This window comes from Aphelocoma coerulescens, chromosome 1A, assembly GCF_041296385.1.
Source record: "Aphelocoma coerulescens isolate FSJ_1873_10779 chromosome 1A, UR_Acoe_1.0, whole genome shotgun sequence".
Classification (NCBI taxonomy): Eukaryota; Metazoa; Chordata; class Aves; order Passeriformes; family Corvidae; genus Aphelocoma; species Aphelocoma coerulescens.
This window is the reverse complement of record NC_091014.1, coordinates 66493782-66502281: the sequence shown is the minus strand read 5'-3', so window position 1 is coordinate 66502281 and position 8500 is coordinate 66493782. Positions and strand designations below refer to the sequence as shown.

The 8500-nt window shown below is 41.3% G+C and overlaps 1 long non-coding RNA gene across 2 annotated transcripts; it reads left to right on the top strand.

Moving 5' to 3' along the window:
- Positions 1-6057: 6057 nt before the first annotated feature.
- LOC138104756 (uncharacterized) lies at positions 6058-8241 on the top strand. Of its 2 annotated transcripts, none has more exons than XR_011148265.1 (3): positions 6058-6137; positions 6943-7065; positions 7499-8241. It is a non-coding gene; the product is annotated as an uncharacterized lncRNA (long non-coding RNA). The 2 variants fall into 2 exon arrangements; XR_011148266.1 differs by having other exon boundaries at positions 6943-7632; positions 7979-8241.
- Positions 8242-8500: the final 259 nt, after the last annotated feature.

The window sequence follows — 8500 nt, the reverse complement described above, 5'->3', positions numbered from 1 at the left end:
TATTGCAGGCTTAGAGTTAATCTGCTATGTGCTGCTCAGATCAAAGTAAAACTCTTTTCATTAGCATATTTTTAGAATAAGAGTCAAAATGTTAAGATTATCTTCAAGTTTAGGAACTACTATAAAACACGCTTAATAAATCTATAAAATGAGACTGCTGAATATTTCTGCATTTTGCTTATATGGAAATACATGCTCTAAAATTTAACAAATATAATTGTTCTAACTTTCCTTTTCATGGGTTATAGTAAATCCATAATAGATGTAAAATAGATACAAGTAGGACACATTGAATACACTTTAACTTAATTTCTTTCTGTCTTTAAAAATTATTAAATATTTAATTGTTATTTATTTTAATGGCTCAGTGATGAAGCTTGTGGTATTTCAGCAAGAAGGGTATATAGTCCATATCTATGGACTTTCTTGTAGGGCCCAAGAAGGAAAAGTATTATAAACATTCTTCCAAAGGTAAAAAGTATGGAAGTGACTTACTCGGGATCCAGGAGGACAGAAAATGTCAAAAGACAATTTTTTTCCTTTTAAATTCAATGGAAATACTTTCATTAACTTCTTTCATGTTAGCTTAGCCATCTCATGTTAACTGAGGAGGTATTAAAGGATCAAGGTGGCTCCTTAGCTGATGGAGAAACTTGGGCTCATTAGAAACTAAGCCTGTGATCTGGGGGTCTAGCATCTCCATTAGCAAAGAAAATAATTCATAACAGTATCAGTCATTTTTAATTGTTTTTTCTGTAAAGGAAATATTTGCACAACACAGGCCTTGGAATCAATGTGTGCTCTAACTTGATGAACCTATCACTTTGTTTTGCATCTAAGTTTCTTCCATGGCTGTGTCTTGTTTGTCATTAAAGCAGTTCTTGCTCATTATTGCTGAATCAAATGTTTGAAACTACAAAATAAGTGACTTGTCTTCATGCACTTTCTTTCAATTTTGTAATCAAACAGATTGAAGACCAAACTAACAAATAAGCCCAGAATAGAACTGTTGATGAAGTAATTAAAAGGCTGAAGGACAAAGAGATACAACAGGCAGCAACTATTGAAGATAGTAGCACCAGAAGCTACTGAACAGTTAGTATTTGTGATTTCATTGTTCTTTTATTACACCAGGGATTATGCATTTCTCAAGTTCTGGCAATGCACAAAGGATAAAACATCACCATGTACACGCAGCCAGGGATATGTATCACTATTTCATGATGTTCTTGGACCCTGTGAGCTCAGCAGAGTCCAGCTCTATGAAAAATTCATGAGGTTCAGCAAGATCTATGTCAGGGCAACCCCTGGGATCAATGCAGGTGGGGATGAGCAGAGGGAACAGCCCTGGCAGAAGGACTCGGGGGTGCTGTGGGTGAGAGCTGGCCCTGCCCTGGCTGTGTGTGCTGGGACAGAACCCCCTGAGCTGGGCTGAGCCCCCAGCGTGGGCAGCAGGGGAGGGGGAATTCTGCCCCTCTGCCCCACTCTGCTGAGACCCCCCTGCAGGGCTGCATCCAGCCCTGGGATCCCAGCACAGGAAGGACAGGGAGCTGCTGGAGCCAGTCCAGAGCAGGGGCACCAAGGGGAGCAGAGGGATGGAGCAGCTCTGCTGTGAGGAAAGGCTGAGGGAATTGGGATTGTTCAGCCTGGAGAAGGGAAGGCTTTGGGGTGACCTCATTGTGGCCTTGCAGTGCCTGAAGGGAGCCCACAGGAAAGATGGAGAGAGACTCTTGACAAGGGCCTGGAGTGACAGGACAAGGGGGAATGGCTTCACACTGACAGAGAGCAGGTTTAGCTGGGATATGAGGAAGAAATTGTTCCCTGTGAGGGTGGGGAGGCCCTGGCACAGGTTGCCCAGAGAAGCTGTGGCTGCCCCATCCCTGGCAGTGTCCAAGGTCAGGCTGGATGGGGCTCTGAGCACTGTGGTCTAGTGGAAGGTGTCCCTGCCTGTGCCAGAGGGGTTGGAACGAGCTGATCTTTAAAGCCCCTTCCAACCCAAGTCATTCGATGATTCTAAGACTGCCCAGAAACTCTGTCCTCCTGCTGCTGTTTATGAACATTCAAATGGGACATGCTTCCCTGCAAGAGTCCTTTTCTGCCCTGCTTCTGCTGACTGAAATAAACCTGGAATGAATAAGATGAGAGCTGTGTGGAATAAAGTGGTTAAATGGGTTTCCTGGTCAGAACTGAAGTGACAGACTACCTTATGTCTCTGGTAACTGCCTGGGCACGTATGTTTTCAGGTGAAATGCAGTCTGAAACTGATTCTCCATCACTTGTGGTCTTTAAGGATCTCTGCAACTTTTGTAAAGAAAGGGGGTTTGCACCTCATTGTCTAGGTAGAATTCCAGCTGGGAGTTTTCTCATTCTTCCTGCTTTGATTTCCCTGACACTCCTAACAAGAGGTTCATCAATCCCTGCCCTGGCAGCACAGCTGCTTTTCATCCTGGCTATGTAGCTGAGCAGGTGAGCCAAGGCTGTTGGCCACCTTAGTGCATGTTTGACAGTGCTGCTCTGATCCACAGCTTCATCTGGAGCAGCCAGGCAGCTGCTGCATGGCCGGGCAGAGCTGCTTTCCCTCAGAGGTGAAACAGGTCACTCCAACTGTGATAGCATGGTGTGATAGTGGTAAACAAAACCATACCTGTTGTCTGATTTGTTATTCCAGGCCAAGCCACAGAAGTGGGCAAAACTGTCCCCAGCATGGAAGTGTTTTTGCTTTGTTTATTTGTATGACATTATGCTACCATGGCGTTATGGGAGTGGGCAGAATGTACCCTCTGAAGGGTAATTACCTTGGTATGCCTGAATAACCCAGAAATGCAGACATAACATCACCAGTTAGCCTTTTCAGGGTTATACTGTTGGTTCTTTCTGGGTTTTTTAGGGAGGGTGTCAGAGAACAGACCAGGTCTGCTCCGTGGGGCCCAGCAATGGCACCAGAGGAACGAGCAGGAACTGCTGCACAGGAAGTTCCACCTGGACAGGAGACAGAACTTCTGTCTTGAGCACTGGAACAGAGAGAGGGTGTGGAGTCTCCCTCACTGGAGATAGTCCAGACCCCTCTGGACACAGTCCTGTGCCACGTGCTCTGGGATGGCCCTGCTGGAACCAGAGGGTTGGACCAGAGGAGCCACTGTGGTCCCTCGCAGCCTGAGCCATTCTGGGATTCTGTGTGAGTACCAAAGGTGTGAGGCGTGTTAATGAAGGGGGATGCCAAACTCCAGCTCCTTTACCAAAGAGCACCCTAGTATCTCTGGCTTCACTGACCTGGCTTTTCTAGTAACTGGGCAAGTAGGTGCAGACCCTTTGCACCCTTGGACTTGTCAAATTCTTAATACATTTCAAAATCAGAAAGATGGTAACTGTAGCTGGTATTACCCTGGGATAACATCACAATTTGTGGTGTGACTTCCCTCTGGTAAAGGTTTCCAATATCTCCTCCCTGTAAGGTTGTCATCAATCCTCTTCCTTTAAATAAGACACACACTTTGCCTTTTGTGAGCACAGAACAATGACCTAGACATACAACTTAATATGACTTAATCTTGCATGCAGTTTCAGCAGAGTTTTATCAGGTTTTTTTCTGCAGATGAAAGTGCTAATAGTTGAGACCATAGTCACCAACATTACTGTTGTGGCTGATTCTCTCCAGCTTTGATTGGATTTGTACAGCCAGATTTCCTTATCGCTAATATTAAGCATTTCATCTGATGGTAAATACTTGTTCAACTGAGCATAAAATGTGCTTGCTTATCCAGAAGCTTTACATTCATAGAAAGGAATGATAATTTGCTAATTATTCTCAAATTTTTAGCAGTCCTTATGCTGTTCAGCTATTTAATGATTTTTTTTTTTCTTTTAATCTGTATAATTAAGTAAAATATAATGGCAAGAATAATCACTGTAGGAACACTTGGGAAGTCAGGACAGAGCTGTGCAGGATAGTTATAAAAAATACTTCCAAATCAGGAGTTCCAAAGCAGCTGAAGGAAATAAAAAATTTTGGAGAAAACCCTCAGCAGCAGGAGGGGCTGCAACTACAACTTTTCAGGGAAACAGGAGGTGGGAAAAGTACAAGAAAACCAGGATAGGTAACACTAAGAGGGGCACAATGGGAGATTGCTGCCACTCCAGACTGCTGCTCCTCTTTGGTGCAGAAATGTAGAGGGTCTGCAGAAAGAAAGAGGAGGGCACATGGGAGGAAGATGAGAAAGCTCCTTGCCAAAATAGTTTACCTCAAATGGATCCCTAAATCTGCTTTGAAGGAATCATGCTTCCCAACTCCCTGCAGTTCTGTGTGGTTCTAGGGTCTGAATCCCTTCTGCAGCATTTCTTGTCCAGGAGTTAATCATGGCTCGTGAGGAACAGTGACAGCAGCAAATTCTAGAAATGACATTTTTCCTCAAATTTGTTAAATGAGTTAATGTGATTTCTTCTGGCACTTGTTGCTTTCTAGGTGAAGTTCTGTCTTAGCCTGTCACTCAGTGTTTTTGCCTAAAATGCCAGTCTCAGAAATATAGTCCAGTTTTGCTCTCGGACTCTTCCTGGACAGATTTGAAGTTATACACAATAGGACTCTATTCAAATGGCTTACTGTCAATGCAAGGAAAAGAGATAATTTTCAGTGTAATTTAAAATTGAGCCACAGGATAAAGCACCCAGATATTTATTATTCAAAACAGCATATTTAGAAGAAAAAAAAGGCCATTATAGAACTTACTTTATTTCTCATCTAACATGTGTTGGAAGATCATGGCATGTCAATGGATGACAGTCAGTTTAATCTACTGTTAGTAGATTGAAGTTAGGGTTACCAGATGCAGGGTTGAGTTATCTGGATTTTGTGGCAATATTGGAAGTTCAACAAAAAAAAAGTTAACAGCAATAAAGCATGAAACAAACCTTTCCTGAGAGATCCAGAACTGTTCTACTTCAAGTAAAGGCTATTGGTGAAATTAGGAAGAGATCAGTGATATGATTTTAACATACTGTCTGTATTCTTTGGCTCCTGATCCAGCTAGATCAGGCCAAGAGGGAGGCTGAAACATGTGGGATGGGAACTAAGATCCACAGGTAGTTGCTATGGAGTTGTCACCAGTAACAGATTGCAAAAAGTAACTGACTGATTGCTCTGCCTCGAGCAGATCCTCGTCCTCAGCATCTTGAAACTCTTACTCACAGTCTTGGAATTATATTCTATCCTAGATTATAGTAGATGGTTTTATAGTAGTGATGTTACAGCAGCTTTTTCTACTCTGCCTAAAAAGCCAGAAGGCAGTAACCAGTCCTTTCAGGAACAAAAGACATTAATGCCCAGTTTTACTGGCAGTACATACAGTGAGAACTCTGTGGTGTGGCCTGGCTACACGTTGGTTTGTGGGCTTAATTTAAAATACTGCTTTTGGATGTTTAAGCTGTTGAGGAATGTTGCTACTAGAGAATGTTGAAATGCTGCTGCCTATAATGTAATTGATTGTTTTATTAGGGTATAAGAATCCCGGTAAGGGAGCAAGGTTTACTCTTGGTGTAGGTACAGATGTGGTGTTTTCCACCCATAAAATGATGATGTGGCCTTCACTGATTTACTATTGCTAAAGAGTGAATAAAAGAGGAATATATTCATAATTTGGGAGCAGATTTTTTTTCATCTCCTCTCCTTGCCTTACCCCATCAGTCATTTCACTGATTTCAAGGCACTGCAGGCAAGGGTTTTCATTTCCAGCCCTTAAAGATGAAGTTCATGGAATCTGAGCCAGTTGCTTAGGGTGGAAGCCTCAGTGACAACTAAAGCTAGTAAGTAATTATCCACTCCCCATTTCTTTTAAAATGTATGCTTTAGGTTTAGATTTTGTGGGTGAAATTCTGATACCACTGAAGTCAAAGACAGTTTTGTCATTGGTTTCAAGGCCTGTTTTAACTTCCATATTGTGCCTATGTAATTTTTCTCAGAGGCTGCATTTACTTTTTTCATGCTGTTACTACTATTTTCTGCTGTCATTATTTCTCTTTCAGGAGTAAGACAAGAGGAAGAGCTGACTTGTGGGTGGCTGACATAATGTTCAGGTTTTCCCTCATTCAGGCCTAGAAGTTTAGAAGTTTGTGAATGTAGTTTGTGAATTTAGCCAGCTAATCAGGTATCCACCAAAATATATGCACCTTTACATCCAGTAGCATAATAAAAGATGTTTGAAACAGGTTGACCTCAGGGAAAATGAGTGTGCCAGCTCTTTGATTTAAATCAAGGATCAACAGTGTTTTGTCTGTATTTAAAGCTTTTGCCAATTATGAGAATCACAGCTTTTCTTTCCATATGTTACTATATCGCATAGTTGTAAAAGGAAGTGTGACCCACATTTAATATAAAGTTAGTCTCAGAAACCAGAAGGCAAAGAAAAAACCCTCCTAACTTTTTTTTTTTTCTCCCAATGATTTGTGATTCACTGGGGTAGAGGGTGGTCTGTAGTTACAGAAAAAGAGGCCTGATCTTCTTCTTATAATCTTTAGTGGGAAGATAGCATAAGTGCAAATGTTCTTGACTATATTTCAATAGAAACTCAAATAAAAAAAAAGAAAGGATAGTGCATGTCTGTAGGGGAAAGTAGGGTTTAAAGGGTAAAATTAGAAGAAGTCAAAGTGATGCAGGAAAACTATTTAGTGATTCTTTTGAGCAGTTGTACAGGCTCTGTATGCCAGCATAAGTAAATCTTTTAAAAAGAAAAGAAACGTTCCTTTACTGCAGACCATTACCTTAGTGGTTTTTCTATCAATCAGGAGTTGGATGTAGTGAAATGACAGCGTTTACATTTTTCTTTGCAAGTTTTTCCCATTTTAAAATCTGTCATGAATTTCTTCACTCCTCTTTGTGACTCATATGTTGCAGAAAAGTTCTAAAATGCTCAAGAGGTTACACAGGACGCTTTTTCTCTTTTTTCCCCACAGAAGCAAGGCAAAACAGGCTCCTAGAGTACCACTGCACAATGAGCAGAAGGAATCAGATCTCAAACAGTCACCAAAATAGACTTTCTATGGCCTAAAAAGTACCTTAGTCCTTCAGGACTGGAGGTACGTGAGTGCCCTGCTGGGAAAGTGGCTGATCCTGCTGGGCTGTGGGATAATAAACTTGTGACAATACGAAGCTGTGTGTGGGACTGAACCTTACCAAAACATCAGGCAGAAGACTTTCAGGGGTGATGCTGTGTTAAGTCAAGGGGTTTTGATGGCAAATCCCCTAAAACAGCTCACATTGGTTCAGCCTGGAGCAGAACTGTCCTCAGTTTGAGATTTCCTTCTTCATCTTGTGCTGGGGAAATTATAACAGCTGAGGCCAGTACTGCAAACTGGGTGGACACCACTAATGCTGCAGACAGCTGCTGGACTTTGTTGTGCTGTAAAGAATCCAGTTGCAGGGTTTCTGGGTTTGTTTATGCTTTATTACTGTGCTGTTTATCTTTAATATACTTTCAATATTTGCTACACTGCAATTTCATTCTTGCAGATGGGAGATTGAATGGGCCAGGAGCTATATTATGTAACAGCCCAAACCACAGAGCAAATGATGCCAACTATCACTGCATGACTGCTGAAGAATATCTCAGTCACCTTAATGATATGCTGATGGATGTCTATGGGGTAAATACATCGAGCTTTGGCTCGCTTTTGGCAGTGAAGCTGGTAGCTATTTTGATCCAAACATTTGTTTTAAAATGCTTAGGGTAGAAGCCTCAGTGATGACTAAAGCTAGTAAGTAATTATCCATTTGCCATTTCTTTTAAAATTTATGCTTTAGGTTTAGATATTTGTTTAGATATTTTGTTTAGATACTTGTTTTAAAAGTTGGTTCAGAGGAGATGTCAGGAAAGAGGCTCTAAAAATTATGTTGGATTTCAAGTCTTCTGTGTTCTCAGAAACTTCCAGTTCAAATACATTCAGTTTTCAAGGCAAAACCATTTTTTGTTCTTAATTGTTTTCTCTGCAGCCTCTGCCAGGAAAATACATTCCGGGTTATTTTTTCCCATCCTTTTGTGAGCACAGCAATTAAGTATTCTGCAATTAGAAAAGAGCATCTCTGCACTGCTCATTCATGGAACAGCCCATCTATTTGTGAGAATGATCATTCAAGAAGGTGTTCTTAGTCCCTAAAGTTTGCAACACGGTGATCTTAATCAAGAGTTGATTGTCCAGCTTTTCTACATTTGCTTATTATTTTCTGTAAGGCAATACTACAAATGCTTTGTATTCTTAAACTGCAATAAAATACTTGCCAGTTGCCAATACAAGTCTAGAGCAAACTTTTGTTATTTATGTTCAAAAAATATGCAGTAGACTTGTTAAATATATTTAGTTCAAGATATTTAGCTAAATATTCCTTGTTAGGACACCTATTCTGCCTTCTGTGAAACAGACAGTGACAGTGACAGTATCAGCAAGTCCTGAGCAGATTTTTGCTTCCCCTGAGGAATTCCTGTACCCACTGGGTTTGTTGGGAAGGAACCTGACC